The sequence below is a fragment of the Gopherus evgoodei genome, chromosome 7 (genome assembly GCF_007399415.2).
Source record: "Gopherus evgoodei ecotype Sinaloan lineage chromosome 7, rGopEvg1_v1.p, whole genome shotgun sequence".
In the NCBI taxonomy this organism is placed as follows: Eukaryota; Metazoa; Chordata; order Testudines; family Testudinidae; genus Gopherus; species Gopherus evgoodei.
The window spans coordinates 79,390,652-79,403,746 of NC_044328.1; the positions used below are offsets into that span (position 1 = coordinate 79,390,652).

The 13,095-nt window shown below is 52.4% G+C and overlaps 1 protein-coding gene across 1 annotated transcript in view; it reads right to left on the bottom strand.

Moving 5' to 3' along the window:
• Positions 1-4,697: 4,697 nt before the first annotated feature.
• BSN (bassoon presynaptic cytomatrix protein) overlaps positions 4,698-13,095 on the bottom strand; it is a 446,730-nt gene continuing 438,332 nt past the window's right edge. The window contains 2 exon segments of the mRNA XM_030569366.1: positions 4,698-8,438; positions 10,102-10,200. The gene's annotated coding sequence lies outside the window, so the exon portion shown is untranslated.

The following is a 13,095-nucleotide window of genomic DNA, read 5'->3' on the forward strand; positions in this document are numbered from 1 at the left end:
TGCAGGAATAAGAAACACTGACTTGTAACTGAGATAAAATGAGGAGGAGGCAGCCTCCAGCTGCTATGATAGTCCAGGCAGGACATTAAGCAATGTGGGGGAGAGGAGCCCAGCACCCTGCTGCTATGATAGTCCAGGCAGGACAGAATCTTTTCTTTACACATGAAAGGGGAGGTGCTGATGGAGCTCAGCCCCCAGTTGCTATGATGAGGACGGTTACCAGCCATTCTGTACCATCTACTGGGAATGACCAGGAATCATTCCTATTTTTACTCACCTGAGGCCAGCCAGGAGTACTCACAGGCTCATGACGAGAACGGCTATCAGTCCTTCTGCACAGTACCATCTGCTACTGGGGAGGGGTGGAGAGAGGATGCTACTGATTACTGCTGCAGCACTGTGTCTACCAGCAGCATGCAGTATACATAAGGTGACATATAAAAAAGTCAAGAAACGATTTTTTCCCCCTTTCTATCACAGAGGGGGAGGGGGGTAAATTGATGAGATAGACCCTGAGCCACCCCGGACAATGTGTTTGACCCTACAGGCATTGGGAGCTCAGCCAAGAATGCAAATGATTTTCAGGGACAGTGGGGTAGCTGGAGTCCTCGGTACCCCCTGCCTCCCTCCATGAGCGTCCATTTGATTCTTTGGCTTTCCATTATGCGTCACGCAGCATTGTGCTGTGGACTCTGTATCATAGCCTGGAGATTTTTTTAAAATGCTTTGGCATTTCGTCTTCTGTAACGGAACTCTGATAGAACAGATTTGTCTCCCCATACAGCAGTCAGATCCAGTATCTCCCATACAGTCCATGCTGGAGCTCTTTTTGGATTTGGGACCTCATCGCCACTCGTGCTGATCAGAGCTCCACGCTGGGCAAAGAGGAAATGAAATTCAAAAGTTCACGGGGCTTTTCCTGTCTACCTGGCCACTGCATCTGAGTTCAGATTGCTGTCCACAGTGGTCACAGTGGAGTACTGTGGGATACCGCCCAGAGGCCAATACCGTTGATTTGCAGCCACACTAACCGTAATCCGACATGGTAATACCGATTTTAGCGCTACTCCTCTCAATGGGGAGGAGTACAGAAACCGATTTAAAGAGCTCTTTATATCGATATAGAGGGCCTCATAGTGTGGACGAGTACAGCATTAAATTGGTTTAACACTGCTAAAATTGGTTTAAACGCGTAGTGTAGACCAGGCCTGAGGCACACCACTTCATGAATTTAATAAATGACCAGTGAGTGGAGTAATTCACTATCCTAACTATAGAACAAAATAAGGACAGCCTGGAGGTAATTCTTCTGTATTTCCTGCAATTAGCAAGGAAAGTTGTAAAAGGAATTGGTATTATTTTTATTAATAAACAATAATCTGTCCCCACCAGGGGGGTGGAAATTGTTTTTTTGTTTTGTTTTGCAAACACTCTACAAGCTGGCGCAAGCGGAAGAATAACCCAGAATACCATGGCTCTATATTTTGTGGTGTTTGTCTTGTTGCTAGCATGAGGTGGGTGGGTTCAAAAGGCTGACCAGGGGGTGTGTGTGTGTGTGTGTGTGAGAATGCAAAATGCTCAGCTACGAGGCCAGCACCTGTGTAATAGCTACCATGGTGCCTGGAAATAGAATGGCAACTAAGGTGGGCCCCAGCCCTATGGAAATAATGAGAAAGGGAGGCGCTCACTGGGAATCAGTGGAGGGGTGTGTAAAATGGTGTAAATCCAGAGAAGATGTTTGGTTGTGCCCATCTCCTATGACTGTGGAGGAGCAGGATCAATGGCCTATGGCAAGAGGTGGACAATTGGGTGTACTGTGTATGAGGTGTTTTGCTGGAAATGTACATATTACTAGGGGGCACAATTACACCAGCCCCTAACCAAACTACACACATCTACACACTGCTATCTGGACTTTGGTGCACAAATGGATCTGTAAATCTTATTGCTGTGAATAATCGAACCAGGGCATACTGCCTGATTCCATACAATGTGGTTAAGTTGGTTTGGACAATAACCCATTTCTCTATGGACATTCAATGGACTTATGAACAAAAGCACATAAAACTTGCAGGGGCAGCTTGTTGCAACTGTCAGCAAATGGACACATTAAAATCTCGACCCTGTCAAAGGAGGAGAGGCAGTGTTTTGGTTGTGGCTCGGATGTTGGACCATACTGCAGTGGTCAGGACTCGATGTTGCTGTGGATAGTGTATTGTTAACTGTACTTGTGTTACATTGCATATGGAGATAATCTATAAGTAATGTAGTAAGCCCTCCTCACCCCACAGTGTACTAAACAACCCGGACCCAACCTTCTCGGGCCCACTATAATGGGAAGTCTGGAACACTAATTGGAATAGATGTGTATACCCATACGAGAGAAGATGAAGGGCACTGTACTACACAAGGGGCAGTGGGACAAATGGAATATTGACACCTTCCACCTTGATGCCTGGCCCTATCAGGAAATGTGTCGCCATATGTCCTATGCTTTTCCAGGGATACCTGGGCAGGAGGATCCCAAATGAAAAAAAAAGGGTGGAGTGTTAGGATATAGATATTCAGGGAAGACTTTGGGTATTGTTGCTCGCTGTTCATGCGAGAAGGACCAGGGAAGTGAGAGGGTGAAGGAATAAGCCCCCTAACAATGTCAAACTCCTGAGGTGGAGTCTGGTCCTCCAGGATGGAGGTGGTCCACGTGAATGGCAGTGCCAGTGTTATAGCTGATGCTTTGTCATGAACAGATGGGGCCTGAAGGAAAAGTTCCCCAGGTCACTGGCTAAACTGACCCTGCTCAGTTCAGTCTCAAAGGGGGAAGAGATGTGACAAAGTGGGAGATTTTTTTTCTTAATGTTTTGCATGAATACTGTGTGTGCCACAGTTTCCCCTGTGTTACATCGATACCTAGGAGGTGAGACAAGGATGTGTTATTTTTTTACTGAGACTCTAGTGGGCAAGTGTGGCTGCCACTAGCTGCCTGCACACAGATAATAGTCAGCAGGGCCTGATTAACGCAGGGGCTCAAGGGGGGGCCCCAGAAAAAAAAATCACAGGTAGCGATCAAAGGCGTGCTCAGGCAGGCTGCCTACATGTTGTGGCCCCACACCTCTCCCGGAGACTGCCGGCTGCTAGCACATCTCTGTGGCTTCCAGAGGGGAAGGGGCTCCGCACACTGCCTCCACCCCCAGCACAGTCCCTGGAGCTCCCATTGCACCACCCCCGCACCACAATGCCTTGCCCCAGGTCAGAATCCTCTCCTGCACTGAAACTCCCTCCCAGACCTTGCATCCCCTCCTGCATCCCAACTCCTGCCCCAGCCCCCTCCTGCACCAAACTCCCTCCCAGGAAAAAATACTTGTATACAGGGGCCCCACAAAATCTAATAGCCCCGGGCCCACAGGAGAGTTAATCTGGCCCTGATGGTCGGACACTTTGTAACCTGGGAACTGATGGCCAGGGCCCCTCTACCAGGAGCCAGCCAGGTGCGACAAGTTGCAACAAGGAGTGAGGTGGAGACCAGGTGACCTTTTTGCCCAGAAAAGAGACAAAGGACTAAGGACAAGCTGCTGGAGGCTAGTTAGTCTCCTGGTTTGGGACACAGTGGGACAGCCTCCAAGATGGACTTTGCTGTAACTTCCTGCTTTATGTGCTAACAAACTCTGCTGTATGCTGTGTTCTTGTCAACTACTAAACACTTCTATTTCACTATGCTCGCTGAGAGTCACTGCCAACTGTGAAGTGGGATGCAGGGACCCTTTGGGGCGGAGGTGAGGCTTCCCCAGGTGGCCCATCCAGGGGGACTTGCTGGGGGGAGCCCACAGAGGGCTGAATGCTCCAAGGTCAGACACAGAAAGCGCTGAAGGTGAGCAGGTTGCCCTGGTGAGAGTGGCCCTGAGAGGAGACATGCCCCTGAGTCCTGCCTGGCTTCATTCAGAGCGGTTCCAGAGCACCCAGCCTGTGACTCCATGACAGCCAGTCTCCTCGAGCCAGGTAGCCAGCTCCTTAGCCAAGAGTCCCCTGTGACTCATCAGGCTATGTCTACACTACAATGGGATCAATGCTCTGAGAAGTGAAGACCTGCCAAATCATCAGCAGATTGCTCTCCAGTGGACCCCTGTACTCTACTCCTAGTGAGGGACAGGTCTACACTACTGCAGGGATCGACGCTCTGAGATCGATCTACCGGCAGTTGATTTAGCGGGTCTAATAAAGACTGCAGATCGCTCTCCAGTTGACCCCTATACTCTACCCCTGGTAAGAAGAGTAAGGTAAGATTTTCTCCCATCTATCCCTCATGGTGTAGACCCCATGGTAACTCGACCAAGGGAACATTATTCATGTAGCTGGAATTGCATAGTGTAGGTCAACTTACTGTGGTAGTATAGACTGTATAGATCCAGCAGCTCAGGGCTGCAGGCAACTCTGCTCCCCACCTGTCCCACAATGAACCCAGCTATGCTAGGAGGAAAAGCCATTGTCCCACCAAACCTGGCTGAACCCAGACTTGCTCACCAGGGACCCCAGTGCTGCTGGCCATGCCCATTCAGCTCAATCCGGCAGCTGCTGCTAGTTGCTAGTGCCTGTCACCTTCTGGGCTGCCCAGCTCTCCTCAGTGCACATCAGCCCCACTTTGCTGTGTAGTCTCGCTCGATACAGGTGAAGTCATGGCACCCTCTGATTTCTATCAAGTCTTTTTATTCTGTTCCCACAGAAATACGTTGTAGGGGCAACGTCTTGGAGGGAGTCACAATACAAGAGGTGGCACACTGAAATACACGTTCTCACAGAGCACAGCAGGACTACACACCATTCACAAGGTCATTGCACTTACAACTGGCAATTTGTTCTTTTGATTGAGCTTTGAACAGCATGCCCTCCTCCCTCCAAAAGCCAATGCAAAGGAAAGCCCCGGGGGATGTGAGCGTGAGGGGATGGCAAGAGCAGTCAGCCCAGTGAGCCCACCACAGACATGTGGACAGTGTGCTGGGCAGTGAGAGGTGCTCCATGGCCTCGCTTTGTTTTGTTCTCAGTACCACTGGAAATTCCACACTGTACAACTATTTACATGGCAGGAATGAAGTGGGCTGGTGCAGCCACTTCTGAGCAAACCAGCGGAGCAAAGGAGTCCAGCTAGAGCCCTGGAGAAGCATCTGCAGACTATGCACTTGTCATCGGGGGAAACATCCTGGCAGGCCCTAGACCGTTTCTGCTCAGGAATGTCCTACTGCCTGGGGCAAGAACAGCCATGTCTGCCCCCTTCGAAGGCAGGCAGGAGCCCAAGAGCGAAGCTCTGTGTTCAGGACTAGCTCACTTTTATACCCAAACCAGTACCCCAAGTGAGCCCCGGCCAAGGCTGAGAGGGGGCATGCCTGGGCAATGCCCCAGCCAGGCGGGATGTTAAGGGAGTCAGGTCTCTGTTCTGCTTCACCTGCAGGGCTGACACCATTCTGCCCACAAGTGTGGCCAGTGCAAATCAGCAGCTGTAGTGCCCAGCAGCTATGCTGGGTCCATGACTAGCTGCTTGCCTGCTAACTGCAGTGTGGCCATGTCTGCAGTGACCGCACACTTGTTGGCAGCGCCACGTTGACCAGGCTGACCCTGCCACACTCTGACCCGGGGGCTGCTGCTCTGCACTCTCCGACAGCCTGGCCAGGCAAAGGGCTCTGTCACCGCCCCCCTCACTCTGTCACACCCAGGCCAGGGGCCTGGTTTTACCTCCTCTCTGAGCTGCAGCACCTAAGTAGGAGGTGGGAGAGGATGTGCTCCTGGCACAGCTGGGGACGGACTGACTCACAGTCCTCCAGCGACAGTGACGCTGTGCCCTGCATGGAAAGAGGAGAACTCAGCCTGCATGGCCACAAGGATGTGGCCTTCGTGCTGAGACACCACCCAGGGGCTCAGTCACTGACTGACGCTGCAACGTAATGGGAGGACAGTGAAACAAACCCTAAGCAGAGTGTGGATCCCAAGATCCCTGACCAGAGGTGCTTTGGGATCCGAGAAGGAGGGTGTTGGCTGGGCCGATCACTCACCAATCTGGCACAGCCAAGCTGGTGCACACTGCAGCGTGAGTGCTGTGGTGAGCACTCCCGGGTCTTGCCCAGTCCCCACAGGCTCACAGTGCCCAGGGGCACAGAGAAGGCTCTGGCCCCATCTCTCACCTGAAAGGGCTTTACAGGCTTCATCTAGCTTGTGCAAACACAGGGCTCAGCCAGGTGGTTATGGGCAGGGAGGGAACTGTAACTGCGGGGCAGTCTGCTCCGCTTTACTATCACTGGATCATGCTCAGTTCTCTCTCCATAGATTCCTGGGGTAGTTGTTCAGGGCTCTTCAGTCACTGGTAATACTGCACTGGAAGGAGTGGCACTGGGAACTGACACCACTATGAGACCTCTCAGCCTCACAAAGCAGGGCAGCGCAGGGAAGCTTCAGTGCAAAAATTCTAAAACCAATTTCCAGAGCTGCTCCAGCTGCCCTGCCCAACTGGCTACTGGTTTCGCCCGCCCCACCCCCAATTGCCTGGTTGCCTATTCTGAGATGGACCAGGGCTGGACAAAGGTCTATCTCAGGGAATCCCTGGTGGTGCTGTGTATTGGACCTTGGCAGCCACTGCAGGGCAAGAGGCAGAGAGTTCAGATGCATCAGCTGCAGGCTGTTCTGCTTCACATTGGGACTGCACCATCAATTACAAGTGCATAAATCTGCTACTAGCATTCAACATAGAAGATGAACCATGAGAAAAAAGTCCTCCAAGCAAAGAACTGCAAGCATTAAACGTATATGAGAGCATGCAGAAAAGTAGCAAGCCATGCTCTACTACAGGACAGTCACAGGCCTTTGGCAAAGTGTCCCTCAATGGGTCAAACATGCCACTAATTGAAATGTTATACACACAGGTGTTTGATATAAAGATCACTATCCAGTATCAATAGCACAGTTGCAATTAAATCCTTATACAGAACATTGAACTTGGTAAATATTAACAGGATTTTTCAATTTTGTGTTTCATTGCATAGAACATTAGACATGAGACTCTCTCGCAGTTACCCAAGGTGGATGGAAGCTCCAATGGATCACACTAATGAACTGTTGTTTTGAGCATGCTCAGCATGAACCAAAGACTGGCAGGAAACTGACAACAAAAACAAATGAAAACCAGAACATTTGTATATTTGCTGATTTCTTTAAGGTGAAACAAGCTTTCCATTTGGTTTCCTTCTGCTCTCCTGGGTTATGGTCCGAGGAACTTCATCCTGTCAGGTTAAACTTTTTGTTGTGAGTAGCTCCTCATCTTTCGGAGCATGCCTACCGGCAATGGCTTAAGAAGGACTTGAATTGCACAGTAATAAGAAGGAGAATGGCAGAGGCAGCGCTCTCCTGACCTTGTGCTCTTTATAGCCTTCTGGACTCTATTGCTTCTACAGATAATAGCCTGGGTGCTAACTCAGCACAAAGCAGAAAGGAAAGAGAATTCAGTACAAAGGAAACCAAACCAAAAAGAAACAAGAAACCTCCAGCCCCTGGGTGTTGATGAGGTATAGACGTAAATCAAAGTGGAATGATTAAGGCTGTTCTGGAAATAAAAATAATACCCAGGCATACGTAAAACAATGTGTGACGTTACCAGTGGATAGCACTGCCATTTGAATGCTTTAGAATGGCTTCTGGATGGCTTTGGGGCGGCTGAGAGACGTGCCTGGCCAGTATCTACTTTGGGAAAAGTCAGCCAGTTTACGCACTGCCTTTCAGAGTCCTATGGCCTCGTATCTCAGTAAGGAAACAGTGTTAGGTCCTAAATGAAGTTCTCTCAATCCCCGGATGGGGGTGTGGAACACTTTCTGTCACAGGGATGGTGAGAGTACAGGAACGCTGTGCGTGTGGATGGGCCGATGGGGCAAACTGGAATGTGAAGGAGATTGGAGCCTTCAGCTGCCAGCCCTCGACTCGTACATGGCTCAGAGAGAGGGAAAAACCTATGAAGATACTAGAGTTAAGATTCAGTGAGTGACCAACTCTGTGTATAATCTCTAGAAAGGACCAGGTTCCCACATCAGATCCCCGGCCCAAGTTGACTACAGGAAGGAGCAGTCCTGCACAAGCTCAGAAGTATCCTCTGAGAGTAGGGCAAACCCCACCACCATGACAGTCACATTGTGGCACGGGCCCATACTTTGTCAATGTTCCTGATGGACACCAAGCCTGCGCGCTGGGCACGTGTTCCCATGGCTTGCTCCAGACAGTGCACAGAGCTAAGAAGAGATCACTCCCCACACCCTCCTGCAGTGCTGCCTCAGGCTCTGAAGAAGCTTGCTACGGGTAAAGGCCTGGTTTGCTCAGTGAGACCCAACATCCTGGCTTCGGCCTTCCATGTCACACTGGGCCCTTCTGACCTTGCAAGTTGTGAAGCAGCCTAGTGGTTTCCATGGTTTCAAAAGCTTGATGAGAGACAGAAAGAGATAGAAAGATCATTGACAACTCTGTGTGTGTGCAGCGCCTGGTGCAATGGGCCCTGGTCCATGACTGAGCTCCAAGCACTTTCATTATCACACCCCCACAGCACGCACAGTCCTCTGGCTTGGGAACAGCTCCCTGCAGGCACAGTGGCCAGCGAGAGGAGTGTGTAGCCTGTTTACAATCAAGGAGATGGCTGACGAACTGCTGACCCAATGAACTGCCCAACCCCTGGGGAACCTTAGCTTAAATCTGGGCTCAGAGCTGTGCATTTCACCCTCTGCAAATCAGCACTGCAGTCCCCGCCCCACACACCTCCCCAGCAGGCCAGGACAGGCTCCCGCAGCTCTCCTGCCACAACTCTGGTGTTCGGCTACCCATTGCCAGGCAGGGGTTCAGTAGCCCAGCAACACCCAAGCAGTGGGTGATGCTCCAAGCAGGAGGAGTGGCCTGGGCAAGCCATGATTCAGCAGCCACAATGTCAACCAGTCTCCCTTGGCAAAGGGCTGGTGGGGAGGGTGCTGGGGCAGTGGCAGCCAAAGAGAGATCAGCTCATCTCTGTGGGCGAACATGGGCCAGCCGGCAAGGAGGTCTTCCCAGTGGGGTCATGACCTCCCTGTGGGTTCGGTACTCCAGTGGCTTGTTGGTCACATGCTCTGGGCAGTCCCGTCTCTCACTCCCAGCTCTCCCAGGCAGGGACTGTTGTTATGTTCTGTGCAGTGCCCACACACCACAGGGACCAGCCTGCTCTGTCAGACTTCTTCTGTACCCATGTGAATGGCCACCTGGGGCGTGAATGTTGGTGAGAGCAGGGCTGGGGGAGCTGGCCTAGACACCGAGCAGCCTAGGCAATGGCTGCCATGCCCAGGAGATGGCATGGGGCAGGGTCTGGTTCCCAGGGAAGGGAGTGATAGGCCGAGCCTCTCCCACACTTTATTCTTCCCACTGGGACAAGGGCCTCTCAAGTGGCCTATCCACTCGCGGCCTGGGGGGCACTGCCCCGTTCCAGCCACCTTCGCCCTGTCAACCTCATCATACAGCAAACATACCACACCTCAGGTGTTTTGCTCTCCAACGCACTATGACTGATGGCACATGGAAAAGGAGCCTGTCCATTCTGGTACCAGCAGAAAGCCTGCACACAGCTTTAATGACGGGCACACTTTCTTCAGGAACAGCAGGGGGCTGTGGGTCGGGAATGAGGGGCACTGGCAGAGCTAGTGGAGGGGGGAGCTGAAATAGCAGAAGGATGTGGATTGGGAGAGAGGGCACTGGCTGAGCTGGGATAGGGGGGATCCCAGGGCTGGGCTAACAGGGGCTGCGGGCTGAAGTGGAGCTAGCCTGTGGCTGCAAGGCGGGTGTTGGAGAGGCAACAGCAGAGCTGAGGGAGGAACCTTGCTGTGTGCCTGACCCTGCCCATGGGCATTAATTTCCACATAATCCAATCTGCAAAAAGCAAAAAGCAGCAATTCCCCTCACGACTGTACCCCGACCCCCACGTGGCTGTACCCGACCCCCGTGCAGCTGCACCCTCAGACCCCCATGCGGCTCTATCCCTAGAAGTCCCCCTTGTGGATGTAGCACCCAAGCAGACCCCTTGCAGCTGTACCCCAACAGACACCCGCCCCACTTTGCAGTGACACTCACTGTTATACCCAGAGTCCAACGTTGCCTGCTGAATTCACTGGTTTCTTCATAGGTTTTTTCCACTGCAAAGACTTGATTGCCACCTGCTTTCCTAGCCTCCTGTTGGGGGAAGAGGGTGGGTTGGGGCAGAGAGGGGGCCGGCAGCTAATGAAAGGTACCCCCAGGCAATTCTTGCCTCAGTAGGGTAGTGCAGTCAGCAAATAACAGGTGGGCTACTGGGCAGGAGAGAGGATGGGAGGTCAGTACGGTGTGCAGGGGCTGGGGAGTGGGCACACGGTGAGTGACTGCTGGTGGGGTATGGAGAAAGTGAGTGGCTGGAGGGATGGTGACTTGGGTGAGTGGTGGGGGATAATGGGTGCCAGGGAGTGGGGGAATGGGTCAGTGGCACATGGATGGGGGCTGGATGGGCTGATTTTCATCTCCCTAGCGTGACATTGCAGACATTGCTTGGGGCGCTCTCACCAATTCCCAGCATCCAGCGGACACTATAAAGCCCACACACCTAGTCTGGAGCATCAGGCAAGGCCAATACAGCAGAGCAGTAGTAGGGTAGCGAAGGCTGGGGCATCAGGGTGGATGTTTTCGTCGGGGCAGTTGTTGGGTGGTGAGGGCTGGTGCTTCGGGGCGGTTGTGGGGAGGTAAAGGCTGGTTTGTCAGGAGAGTTGCAGGGAGATGAGGGCTGGCGTGTCCTGGAGGCTGTGGGGAGGCAAGAGCTGGCGCATTGAGGCAGTTGTAAGGGGCGACGGCTGGCACATCAGGGCCGCTCTAGGGAGGCAAGGGCTGGCACATAAGGGCAGATGTGGGGAGACGAGGGCTGGAGTGTTGGGGCAGCTGTGGGGAGGCGAGAGCTGCCGCGTCGGGGCAGCTCTGGGGAGGTGAGGGCTGGTGTTTTGGGTCAATTGTGGGTACACGAGAGCTGGAGTGTCAGGGCAGCTGTAAGGTGGTGAGAGCTGGTACTTTGGGGTGGCCATGAGGAGGTGAAGGCTGGTGCTTCGAGGCAGCTGTGGGAATACAAGGGCTGGTGCGTCAGGGTGTCTTTGGCGAGGCAAGAGCTGGTGGTTCCGAGTGGTTGTGGGGAGGGGATGGTTGGTGCATGGGGGAAGCAAGGGCTGGAGCGCCTGTGGGGAGGTGAGGAATGGAACATCAGGACGGTTGTGGGGAGGAGAGGGCTGGTGCATCAGGGCAGCTCTGGGGAGGCGAGGGCTAGCATGTAAGGGTGGATGTCGGGAGACGAGGCCTGGAGTGTTGGGGCGGTTGTGGGGAGGTGATGGCTGGCATGTCAGGGAGGCTGTGGGGAGGTGAGGAGGCATGTGTCAGGGTCGCTGCGAAGAGGCAAGAGGTTGGATGTCAGGATGGCTGTGAGGTGGCAAGGGCTGATGTGCCGGCACTGTTGTGGGAAGGTAAGGGCTGATGTGTCAGGGTGGTCATAGAGAGACAAGGGCTGGTTGTTCAGAGCAGTTGTGGAGAGTCGAGGGCTGAGACATCTGGGTGGCTGTGGGGAGCCGAGGACTGGCGCATTGGGACAGTTATGGGGAGTTGAAGTTTGGCACATCAGGGCACCATGGGGTGACTACAGATGGCAAATCAGGGTGTCTGTAGGGTGGCGAGGGCTGGTGCTTCTGGGCAGCTGTGAGCAGGAAAGGGCTGGTGCTTTGGGGCAGTTGTCAGGATGCAAGGGCTGGTGCTTCGGGGCGACTATGAAAAGGCAAAGGTTGGTGCTTTGGGGCAGCTGTGGGAAGATGAGGGTTGGTGTGTGAGGGCAGCTGTGGGGAGATGAGAGATGGTGGTTCTGAGTGGTTGTGAGGAGAGGATGGCTGGTGTGTCAGGGTGGTTGTGGGGAAGCGACGTGTGACATTGTTGACACGAACTGTGACCGTAAAGACCATTGTTGCAACCAAAATCCTTTAGTGGCACCCAATCTTGTACAAAGAAGGTCAAGTAAGGTGTCTATGAGGAGGTTATGATTTACTGGTTATGATTATGCTATCCATATGCATGTATCATTTTTGTATTTAAAGTTGTAAGTATTGGCTCTATACTGTCTTATTTCAAACCTGTGCTATGCTTCTGGGTGACACCACAGACAATTTGGCATCAGCACTGCCTAGCCTGCTTGATAGCCCATTAAGGACCATCAGCTATACAACTGACCCACTGAGAGAAAGCAGATACGCCTTGTGACTCAGCAAGGCATGCAGGGACATGCCTATGGACAGAACTCTAACATTTTTCTATGCCATGTGCTGGATGGCTTATCTTTGGGAGAAAGAAAGCAGAGGCCACATGGCAAGAGACTATAAAAGACTGCTGCATCTCCTCCATCTTGTCTTCAATCCTGCATCTGACCTCTGGAGGAACCTTGCTGCAAACTGAAGCTCTGAACAAAGGACCAAATGACCCATCCTTGTGGATGTACTCCAGAGACTCCAGAGACTTGATTTGAACCTGCAGTTTATTCCATTTGTGATGGAGCAGGGAGCAGGGTGGATTTGACCTGGGAATGTTGCAGGGAGGTTACACTGGGAATGAGAAGAAATCTACCTGTGCTGTAACCTGAGCCAGGAGGGGGTTGAGGGAATTCACACAGGCTGCCTATGGAGACTGAACAAAGGGAGGAGGGGCAGAGGGGAGGAGAAAGAGAGGGGCTGGAGGGATTTTTAGTTTTAGTTTGGGCTAGGTGGTACAACGCAGGGAACCCCAAGGTTGGGGTCTAAGCTCCCTGAATCCCCAGAAGGACTTGATTGAGGGATCCTTGTTGTGCCTACAAACTCTGCTGTAGACTGAGTTCCTATTGTCCAATAAACCTTCCGTCTTACTGGCTGGCTGTGAGTCACTGTGAATCCCAGGAAGAGGGGTGCAGGGCCCCGACTCCCCCACACTCCGTGACACCATCACTGCTACAAGCCTGAACCAAGAACTTTGCCATTACTGTATGTAATTGATTCCATTTAACCAATTCTAGCTCTCATTTATATTTCTTTCTTTTTCTGAATA